Genomic DNA, 12,390 nt, shown 5'->3' with positions numbered 1-12,390 from the left:
TTTACACCTCTAGGGCCCCCGCTGACTGCACTGACATGCATGACTTTCTGGACTCTATTGACTTTCCCACTTTGACACCCGACCAGTTGGCGACCCTCGAGGCACCCATCTCTGTGGAGGAGATTGCAGCAGCCGTGTCCAAGTTTCCTAGATCTAAGGCCCCCGGCCTAGACGGCCTCCCGATTGAATTTTTCTCCCAATATTCGGAACTCCTTTCTCCTAAATTATTGGCTCTGTTTCAGTCTCTATTCAAAGCTGCAACCCTACCCCCTTCTATGCGGGAGGCGCTAATTGTGCTCATCCCCAAGCCGGGCAAGGACGTACACGCCCCTGAGTCTTACCGTCCCATCTCTTTGCTCCCAGTAGACACTAAAATCCTTGCAAAAATTTTATCCCTCCGTCTTAACAAGGTGATCCTTTCACTCATACACTCGGACCAGGCCGGGTTCATGCCTGGGAGGAACACCTCATTTAACCTTCGCCGGTTATTCATGAATCTCCAGGCACGGCACGACGGAATGGGTGGCAGGGTGGTGGTCTCATTGGACACGGCTAAAGCATTTGACTCGGTAGAGTGGCCATTTCTATGGACCTGTCTGGACCGATACGGCTTTGGACCTAATTTTATTAAGTGGGTCAAACTTCTATATAGTGCCCCGGTAGCTAGGGTCCTGGCAAATGGCTGGCAGTCGACCGCCTTCCCTTTATCCCGTGGCACTCGACAGGGGTGCCCCCTCTCCCCCCTGCTGTATGCCCTGGCCGCGGAACCCCTGGCGATGGCCATTAGAGCACATCCCGGGATTCGTGGCCTATGTAAGGGACCGCTGGAGGAGAAGATCAGCATGTATGCGGATGACACTTTGTTGTATTTGGAGGACTCTCGAGAATCCCTACTCACGGCCCTTTCTTTAATTGAACGGTATGGACGATTCTCCGGTTTTCAGATAAACTGGGATAAGTCACAAATTCTCCCGCTTGACGAGAGCCCGCAGGCGATCGCCCCCGCAAACCCGGCCTTACAATGTGTATCCCGCATTAAATACTTAGGGATTCAAGTGACAGCTAACTCAGCAGATTATGTCCCGGATAACGTTCAACCCTTGTTCCCTCTGCTTAAGGCTAAAATTCAAGTATGGTCCAAATTACCTCTGGGAGTGATGGGTAGAGTCAATTTAATTAAAATGATTCTCCTTCCCAAAATACTCTATGTTGTCTGGCACTCTCCTACTTACCTGCCACTCAAGCTGTTTAAGCAGATGGAATCACTCCTCAAGACCTTTGTTTGGGGTGCTAACCGGCACAAGATCTCCTGGCGCAAACTTAAGAATCCTACAAATCTAGGGGGATTGGCCCTGCCGGATTTTAATTTGTACTATCTGGCAGCTCAGTTGTCCCAGTTCTTTCACATAGATAAAACGGATAGGGAACGCTTCTTGACCCTGCTCTGCCCTGGGTGGGCCCATCCCCTCGGGGACCCCCTCCTAGTTATCCTTAGGGGCGTCAGGGGCTCGCCGGAGCCCCTGTGCCCCAGATCTCTTCTATACCACTACTGTCGGATCTGGGAGGTGGTAGCGTCCAGGCTTCGGTGCCCTCCATTCCACACATTCACCCCTCTGTGGCATAATAGTACATTGCGTGAGTTCCTTTCTATCCCTGATCTGTCGGTATGGAGCGGGAGGGGTATTCTTCTCCTTAGCCATATCTCCACGAACACTGGTCTACGGTCTTACGAGACCTTGCAGGACCAGTTTGCGCTCCAGGGCCCTATGCACTACAGATATTTACAGCTCTCCCATGCCTATAGATCTCAATTCCCTGACGGCCCTCCTGAGATAGAATCGGTTACCACCCTCGAGATTGTTAAAAGTACAGAACCCAGTCACCTCATTTCCATGTTCTACTCTGAACTTCACACACCTTCCTCGACCACTTTGGCTTTTGCACTTAAGACCCGCTGGGAGCGCAGTGTGGGGGCCATGGAGGATGAGGAATGGGAGGATGCCCTGGAGACGTGCCGCAGAGTGTCGCCAAAACTGTCAGATCGCCTAACCCAGACCTTTATAATACACCAGGCTTATCTCACCCCACTTAGACTGTCCAAATATCACCCTGACTTGGTCCCTTCTTGTCCTATGTGCGGAGACCCTGATGCTTCCTTCTTTCATCTATTGTGGAGCTGTCCCCAATTACAGACTCTATGGCAACAAGTAGTCACATTTCTGCATGACAAGATGGGGTCTCCTCTACAACTCTCTCCTAAGGAGTGTCTCCTGGGGGTCTATCCGGATGGAGAGATGCCCAAATCCACTGTCATATTTCTTCAGGAAACTTTGTTTATAGCACGTAAATTGATAGCCAGGAGGTGGATGAGACCTACTCCTCCTACTCTAGGATTGTGGATTAAGGAAATTAATAGTGTCATCCCATTTCATAAACTTTTATATAAACATAGGGGGTGTCCTCAGAAGTTCAACAAGATTTGGGACAAATGGGTGCAGTGCCCTGATACGGCTCAGTAGTGCAGTGGGTAACTATTTTATACTGACCGCCCCTGTTAAACCAATATTTTCTGTTCGAGTGTTGGGCCGACGAAGAGTCACTGACTACTGCCTTATTTTTACTATGTCTGTTCTGATTCTCAGTGTTAATCACTTTGTATATTTGTACTTTTGTACCCCAATGTGTTATGAATCTGATTGCAGTTTCAATGCACGGTTTATTTTTGTATTGTACCAAAAGTTTCAATAAACCTCACTGTTTTAAAAAAAAAAAAAAAAAGATTTATAACAGACAATCCCCCCATAACATACAGAAAGGCAGGCTCAATTAAATCTGAGCTGATACATAGCGAATTCAGGGAAGGATCACGAAAGGATCCCTGTAAAGTCAAGGGCACCTATCCCTGTGGCTCATGTGACCAATGTAAGGTCATTAAAAAATGTCTAAATACCACTTTACCGAATGGGGAGGAGTTCCAACCGAAACATTACGCAAATTGTCGTACTAAAGGGATAGTGTACTTAATGAGGTGCGAATGTAAATCATTCTATGTAGGGAAAACAAAGCAGGAATTTGGCAAAAGGATTAACAAACACGTCAATAACATGGAGATGTGTAATTTCTACCAGCCGCTCGGAAGACATGTAGCATATAAACATGGATACCATATGCCAGAGATATCCTTCATGGCACTCGAGAGAATACACATCCCGAGGCGAGGGGGAGACTGGAACAAAACCCTGCTCCAGCTAGAAATGAGGTGGATTAAACGCCTAAAGGCCACCACACCGCCAGGACTGAACGAGAAAACTGATTGAGAAAAAAAAGACAATAAAGAAGGGATAAAAATAAACATCAGAAATCCATAAAATCTCCATATGTCCCTGATAGATTCCGAGAAATCCTGGGACTCATACCTGGGTAGGACACTCAGTCAAAACTGACAGGATAAGTAACTAGGCTGATACAATTAAGATCGTATCAAACAAAAAAATTTGAAGAATCGGATCAAAAAATCATTAGGAGAGGACCATTTTAAATCCATCAGAGCAGTATCCGCTATTTTTTTCTCTCTGAAATATCCCTTTATTTCTTTTATTTCACTGCTGTTAGGACTAATGAAAAATATACAAAATGATGTAATTACTGCAATGAGCATGCATTACTCAGTTTATTACTTGTATTCCCCACATATTTGAAAATGTATTGCCTGTAAAAACATGTAAATTCCAGGTTAGTATGCACCAGAAGTGAACACCCGCCATTGAAAGCCCCTGCACGTCCAGAGGGCAGCAGGGGCTATCGATTATGAGCGATGCTTCACAACAGCATCCCCGGACTCCCTAGGAAGTACGGGTTTCATAACTCATTCGTGTCGGCGGCCGCCCCGAAGCCCTGAAGCAGATTGCCTAGTTGCGCGCGCGCCCGACTGGCGCACGCGCACTAGAAGCGTTTACAGCTGACGGGCATCAGGAACTGGGACGTGCAGCGCCTAGTGCGCATGCGCGTCTCAGATAAAAGGCCGGGGAACCGATGTCCTGCTCACTTCCCCCAAGGCTAGGAAGGAGCAAGGACGTTTGGAGCAGCAGACTGCAGCAGGAGAATCCACAGCCCCAGCCCAACAGTGAGTTTGAGCATCAGCAAACCATCGATCAGCACTGGATGGTCTGAAACACAGGTACATCCACATATATACATAGTTATATATGTGGTTGTACAATGGTGAACAGAAAACAACTAAACCAATTTTGTACTACTCTAATACCCCTACAGGGAAGGCACCTGAGGGGGAATAGAAGCACCACACTTTAAGCATAATTGGAATTGGGGACCACCCATATCACCACCAAGGTAATGGAAAAATAAGATATATACATAAGCACATATGCATATGGCAATATTGATAGAGGGGTCATGATTTAATCTGTCACATTGGTCAGCAGGTCCATATAACAGAGGGAGGTATACCAACCTCAAGAAATACAGAAAGGTTATACACTAAGCCCCCGGTGAGTAACACACAGATTCAATAAGAATCTGAAAGTAAACACCCTGCAAAATTAATGGAAAACTGTTTATATATTCTAATATACAAAATTTCTAAAAAACGCATATTAGAACAAATTGGATGTACGCCTGACAAAATCAGGATCAATCCCAGATAACAATCAACCGTACCCATTATCAAACTGTAAGTCAAATAGTTACACACCATAAACACAGACATAGACTATTAGAACTATCAACACTCTAACTAAACAACATATCTTGCAGGAAGTGGCTTTGGTTCTCGCTGTTGGCTAATGATGCATACAATTAACCATACATGGAACAACAAAAAACACAACATGTACGTATAGTTATTTCTACCACATTGATTAACATCAGTGGTTATTGTAATTGTGAAACTAATTAATTTGTAAAAATATTACAGAATTGGTGACCACCCTTGAAAAAGGCTCAAGAGGAAGCCGAAACGCGTAGGGGCAAACGCAGGAGAAATCTCTACTGAGATTATCCGAAATTGTCACCGATTTTCACATATGTCACATTATTTTTCTGACTTTGGACACTCTCTCACTTGGGTCTATCACCCAAATATTCACAAAACGTACTTACCTGTATTATATCCAAAATATTAAATATTCTTTGTTTTATCTAATGATATCCTGGAAAATATTTATACTTGCCTAAAAAGTCCCACCCAACTTGGCCTGAGGTACCAACCCCCATACACAGGCTTATCACTGAGCTGCTATTTCACTATCCAATCAGAGGCTGGGGTCAGTCCTTGACAAAGCTGTATTGCCCTGAGGCTTCTCTCCAGACATCCCAACCTGCAAAAACTGTATTGCAGTGGTGCACTGGTGAAAAAGGTTGTCCCCGTGACAGTGGATGAGGGGAAATGTCTCTAACACCCCCAGGCAGCAGTTTAATCTGTAATAAAAGTAAACATAAATAAACAATATCATGGCGCTCTACTAGTATAGGTGGGTGGTAAAGTAGATATATGCAAAGGGGGGAGGGATACTGTGGGTTCCAATCTGTAGTGGAGATGGCAACATTCAGTGGCTGCCAGCTAGAGCAAGGAGGGGCTCTGGAGAACAGAAAGCAGGAGAGAGCGGCGCCAGCTTAGTGTAGCATAAGATTTAATATATAAATAAATCACATAGTAACTCACTTAAAGGTAAGGTTAAAGCGGTGTAGTGAGAAGTAGTAGTTCATCTGATTCCTTCTTGGTCGGTGCAGCGCAGGGTGGAAGCGGAGTGCAAGCGTTCCTGTGGGGAGGCTGGTTGTGGGCAGTCGTAGCCCGCAGGTTGGCGGCGGTGGAGGACTCGCGGTCGTGTTCCGACTTCCTGCTTCCGGCCCGATGACGTCATATCCGATATGAAGAGGACAGGAGGTGCGCGCGTTCGAAGCATCCGTGCTCCTTCATCAGGCTGTTTAATCTGTCAGGGTTTTAACCCTTCCCTGTCCTATGTAGAACTAGAAAAAAAAATTGATTAGATATGCTTTTACTACTACGGCTACAGCGCGGACTCGAATTTCCAGGAGGCCGTCTTTAAACGGCCTCCCAGAAACAGGCTCCCCGCGCGCTCCCCCGAGCGCGCATCGGAGAAAATCTGTGTTGGCCGTGTCCCTTGGACACAGCCAATCACAGATCGTGGTAAATGGCCAATCACAGCGGCCATTTACCACGTGATCGGGCCGTGCAATGAGAGATGATCTCTTATGTAAACATATGAGATCATCTCTCATCGCCAGCTCTCTTCCTCACACGGAGACTGCAGTGTGAGGAAGAGGAGAGCCCGAACAGCGGTAAGAGAACACACAGGAATGTAATCAGGGCACTGATCACCAGTGCCCTGATTACAGAAGAGGGGAAAAAATGCCACAACTGCCCACAGTGCCCCCATCAGTGCCCCCCATCAGTGCCCACAGTCAGTGCCCATAGTGCTGCCAGTCAGTGCCCATCAGTGCCTGCTCATCTAGGCACTGACTAGCAGCACTATGTGCACTGTGTGGGCACTGATGGTGCTGCCCATCAGTGCTGATCAGTGCCACCCGTCAGTATCCATCAGTGCTGCCTCTCAGTGCCCATCAGTGCCGTCTCTCAGTGCCCATCAGTGCCGCCTCTCAGTGCCCATCACTGCTGCCCGTCAGTTCCGCCTCTCAGTGCCCAGCAGTGCCACCTCTCAGTGCCCAGCAGTGCCACCTATCAGTGCTCATCAGTGCCGCCTATCAGTGCACATCAGTGCCGCCTATCAGTGCTCATCAGTGCGGCATATTAGTACCTCCTCATCAGTGCCACCTCATCAGTGCCCATAAGTGCCACCTCATCAGTGCCCATAAGTGCCACCTCATCAGTGCCCATCAGTGCAGCCTATCAGTGCCCATCAGTGCCGCCTCATCAGCGCACATCAGTGAAGGAGAAAAATGTATTTATTTTCAAAATTTAAGCCCCGTACACACGTACCGAATGTCGGCCGAACGATCGGCCGTCTTTTGTCTGGTGCTGTCCTGTCGGCTGAAAAGTGCTAAAGACTGCACACGAATTTTGTCGGCCAACAACAGCCGACTGCAGAAGTGATGTCATGTGATGGTTAACTTTCCGTGTGTTTTTTCTTTTCTGAGCATGCCCAGTCTTGCTAATCTGCTGTTTGTCGGACGAATTCTGTACTGACTGGCGAACAATCGGCCGTTCTGGTGACGGCCAACAAAAATTTTAAAGTCTGCACGCCAGATTCTGTTCGGCCGAAAATTCGCTGTCGGTTGTTGGAAGCATCATACTAACAAGCCGACAATCGGCCGATCGTTCGGCGGCCGAATATTTACGGCCGACAATCGCTACGTGTGTACGGGGCTTTACTCAGAGAAAATAAGAAAAACTTTTTTTTTTCAAAATTTTCTGTCTTTTTTCTTTTTTTTTGTAAGAAATAAAAAAGCCAGAGGTGATTAAATACCGCCAAAAGAAAGCTCTATTTGTGAGAAAAAAAATTATAAAAATTTCATATGGGTACAGTGTAGCATGACCGCGCAATTTTCATTCAAATCGTGGCAGCGCTGAAAGCTGAAAATTGGCCTGGATAGGAAGGGGGTATAAGTGCGCAGTAGGCAAGTGGTTAAATATGGTGATAAGTAGGCTCCCATACACCTACCTGCACATATGTGTTTTTTTTTTTTATTTTGTTGTTATTATACATATAAACCAAAGCACTAAAATCTCACATAAGTTCCATCATTTTAATGTCATTTATAAAGTAAACTTCAATCTTTTAAATCTGGATCTTTCATTAAAATAATGCCCAGGGATCGTGCCATGAATGTCCATGAATGTCTAGAATGACATTCTCTGTGTCTATTTCCCTACTGTGCTCCTGCATTGTCACCCTGTCTCACATGGGTCTCCGGTGTGGAATATACAGTGGGTACGGAAAGTATTCAGACCCCCTTAAATTTTTCACTCTTTGTTATATTGCAGCCATTTGCTAAAATCATTTAGGTTCATTCTTCTTCCTCATGAATGTACACATAGCACCCCATACTGACAGAAAAACACAGAATTGTTGACATTGTTGCAGATTTATTAAAAAAGAAAAACTGAAATATCACATGGTCCTAAGTATTCAGACCCTTTGCTGTGACACTCATATATTTAACTCAGGTGCTTTCCATTTCTTCTGATCATCCTTGAGATGGTTCTACACCTTCATTTGAGTCCAGCTGTGTTTGATTATACTGATTGGACTTGATTAGGAAAGCCACACACCTGTCTATATAAGACCTTCCAGATCGCAATGCATGTCAGAGCAAATGAGAATCATGAGGTCAAAGGAACTGCCTGAAGAGCTCAGAGACAGAATTGTGGCAAGGCACAGATCTGGCCAAGGTTACAAAAAGATTTCTGCTGCACTTAAGGTTCCTAAGAGCACAGTGGCCTCCATAATCCTCAAATGGAAGATGTTTGGGACGACCAGGACCCTTCCTAGAGCTGGCTGTCCAGCCAAACTGAGCTATCGGGGGAGAAGAGCCTTGGTGAGAGAGGTAAAGACGAACCCAAAGATCACTGAGGCTGAGCTCCAGAGATGCAGTCAGGAGATGGGAGAAAGTTGTAGAAAGTCAACCATCACTGCAGCCCTCCACCAGTCGGGGCTTTATGGCAGAGTGGCCCGACGGAAGCCTCTCCTCAGTGTAAGACACATGAAAGCCCGCATGGAGTTTGCTAAAAAACACCTGAAGGACTCCAAGATGGTGAGAAATAAGATTCTCTGGTCTGATGAGACCAAAATAGAACTTTTTGGCCTTAATTCTAAGCGGTGTGTGTGGAGAAAACCAGGCACTGCTCATCACCTGTCCAATACAGTCCCAACAGTGAAGCATGGTGGTGGCAGCATCATGCTTTGGGGGTGTTTTTCAGCTGCAGGGACAGGACGACTGGTTGCAATCGAGGGAAAGATGAATGCGGCCAAGTACAGGGATATCCTGGACAAAAACCTTCTCCAGAGTGCTCTGGACCTCAGACTGGGCCGAAGGTTTACCTTCCAACAAGACAATGACCCTAAGCACACAGCTAAAATAACGAAGGAGTGGCTTCACAACAACTCCGTGACTGTTCTTGAATGTCCCAGCCAGAGCCCTGACTTAAACCCAATTGAGCATCTCTGGAGAGACCTAAAAATGTCTGTCCACCAACGTTTACCATCCAACCTGACAGAACTGGAGAGGATCTGCAAGGAGGAATGGCAGAGGATCCACAAATCCAGGTGTGAAAGACTTGTTGCATCTTTCCCAAAAAGACTCCTGGCTGTATTAGATCAAAAGGGGGCTTCTACTAAATACTGAGCATAGGGTCTGAATACTTAGGACCATGTGATATTTCAGTTTTCTTTTTTAATCTGCAACAATGTCAACAATTCTGTGTTTTTCTGTCAGTATGGGGTGCTATGTGTACATTCATGAGGAAGAAGAATGAACCTAAATGATTTTAGCAAATGGCTGCAATATAACAAAGAGTGAAAAATTTAAGGGGGTCTGAATACTTTCCGTACCCACTGTAGGTGGCGTATTAAATACATATTAACCGCTTCTGGACAACCCCACGCATAAATACTACAGCAGGGTGGCCCTTCAGCACGAAATCACGTACCTGTATGTCTGTTTTTTCTTTGGGTTTGAGGTGAGTACACGTGCGCCGTTGGTGACCCACTCCCGCTGTGATTGGACACCCCTGAGATCGTTAACGAAATATGTAAACAAGGCAGATCGCCGTTCTGTTAGAGGGGAAAATGGAGATATTGTGTTTCTGCTAAGCAGGAACGCAAATCTCTGTCTTCCCCCAATCAAAGCATCCCACACAGTTAGCAAGCACTCCCAGAGAATACATTTAACCCTTTGATCGCTCCTGATGTTAACCCCTTCCCTGCCAGTGTCATTAGTCCAGTGGCAGTGCATTTTTTTAGCACTGATCACAGTATTAGTGTCACTTGTCCCTAAAATGTGTTACCAAGTGTTAGATTTGTCCACCGCAATGTTGCAGCCCCATTAAAAATCAATGATCGCCGCCATTACTAGTAAAAAAAAAAAAAAGAATTCCATAAATATATCCCATAGTTTGTAGATGCGATAACTTGTGGGCAAACCAATCAATATACACTTATTGGAATTGTTTTTACCAAAAACATGTAGCAGAATACATACTGGCCCAAATTGATGAAGACATTTGATTTTTTACATTTTTTTATTGGGTATGTTTTATAGCAGAAAGTAAAAATAATACTATTATTTATTTATTTTTTTCAAAATTGTAGGACTTTTTTTGTTATAGCACAAAAAATAGGAATCACAGAGGTGATCAAATACCACCAAAAGAAAGCTCTATTTGTGGGAAATTAGGGACATCCATTTTATTTGGGTATAGTGTCGCACAACCATACAATTGTCATTTAAAGTAACGCAGTGCCGAATCACAAAAAATGGCCTGGTCGTGAAGGGGGTAAATCTTCTCTTTGAAATACTATGCAGCCATGCTTGAGCGCATGCATATAGACAGGAAGTGGCTGCAGGAGAACTGAAAAGGCAAAATAGGATGAAAAAAACATGAACACAAGTATTTTATGAAAAAAAATGCTAATTCTTTAAGATACTCAGTTCTTTAGCATACTACAGGGGAAATTTACTAAAACTGGATCACTCAGAATTTGGTGCAGCTGTGCATGGTAACCAGTCAGCTCCTAACTTCAGCTTGTTCAGTTAGGCCTCCTTCACACTTGTGCGACTTGTTCTGTGACTTGGGACTGCAAAGTCACATGACAAGTCGTACTCCATGATTTCCAATGAGTACCGTTCATATCTGTGTGACTTCAAGTTGGAGCGATTTCAAAGTAGTCGCTGCACTATTTTGGTCCGACTTTGATGCGTTTTGAGGTCCATAGCCCAAGATTACACAAGCATTGCTTCAAGTCCAGTCAAAATCACGGCAAAAAATTGCGAAAGATCACATGACTTTTAGGTCGCACAAGTGTGAAAGGGGAATTAAAGTTATTGTAAAGTCTTGTTTTTTTAAAAAAAAACAAACAAACATGTTATACTTACCTCCTCTGTGCAGTTGGTTTTGCACCCCTCTTCTCGGGTCCCTCTTCACTGCTCCTAGTCCCTTCCTCCTGTCGAGTGCCCCCACAGCAAGCAGCTTGCTATAGGGGTAACATATATAAAATAGTGTTGCGCAAAATAAAAATCCTTTTAGATAAGAATGTATATGTGATGTAATTAGACTTATAAAAATATTATATAATCCTTAAATAAATAATTAGGCAGATATATATAAGTGTTCAAGCGATAAAATAAATCCCTAAATATCCTCGCCAGTGTTAAATCATAGTGCATATAAATGACAATCAGTGGTGAAAAAATTCATATGTGAATGATTTAGTATTATAAAACACAATATTTTCTCAATAAAACTGTGTAAATCCTCATAAAAGTGCATAGTTAGAGGGGCCTAGCCTGGTGTCGTCACGCGTAGGGGTGGGGCAAGGACGGACGGAGCGATTCACTGTTCGTGAGACTGTCGGGCTGTACAAGCATAGGAGTAGGTATTCGGCCGCGGCGTCTCCCACTTTACCACCACGGATTTGTTGGATGAGTGGATATAACTACTATATATGCCGTTTGAAAAGGTGCATGGATGCACTGAAAAATGTGAGTTTAATTGATCCTTCTTGTATTAAATAAATACTTAAAGAGGTATAAGCACTATTGGAGGCTTCTTTTTTTCATATACTACGCTGATACTTGCTGCTGGAGTGTCACGCTTGGGATGGATCACTTCTAAGAGCGATTCCCTGTATATGTGAGCGGGGCTGCTACACACAGAAGGCTTTTTATCTTAATGCAAACAATGCATTAAGATCAAAACGCTCTGCCTTTACAACTCCTTTAAGCTTTGACAATAAGCCTTCGTTCACATTGGAGCAATTTGTCAAATCGCAGCCTATTGCCGGCAATGGCACCGTCCCAATCGGTGCAATGCAAACTTTACAGCGCCGCACCGATTTCCATTCTACTTTTGGCAAGTTCAGTTGCGACTTCAATAGACTTCTGTGCATTAAGCTGCACAGATGTCTTTCAAGTCACATCTGAAGTCGCACTGAAATGCGGCTTGGAAATTGTGCGAGTTCAGATGAAGTCGCGCGATTTTAAAGCCATACTCAATGTGAACGAGGACTAAATCCTGGAAGCTAATTGGCTTCTATTCACAGCTGCACTAGATTTTGCATGCTCCAGTTTTGGCAAAATTCCCCTCTAAATGTTATTCAGTTGGGATTTCCATGTACAGTATATGATGTAACTGCAAATACATATTGAAATACAAAGACAACTGTCTATTGCTTA

The 12,390-nt window shown here is 44.6% G+C and overlaps 1 protein-coding gene across 6 annotated transcripts in view; it reads left to right on the top strand.

Annotated features, from left to right (window-relative positions):
• DOCK10 (dedicator of cytokinesis 10) overlaps nucleotides 1–12,390 on the top strand; it is a 482,217-nt gene that overhangs the window by 408,308 nt on the left and 61,519 nt on the right. The window lies entirely within an intron of this gene.

Source organism: Pelophylax lessonae (genome assembly GCF_965119305.1).
Source record: "Pelophylax lessonae genome assembly, chromosome: 3".
Classification (NCBI taxonomy): domain Eukaryota; kingdom Metazoa; phylum Chordata; class Amphibia; order Anura; family Ranidae; genus Pelophylax; species Pelophylax lessonae.
The sequence above is the reverse complement of the archived record's forward strand: the minus strand, read 5'-3'. Positions and strand labels throughout refer to the sequence as shown.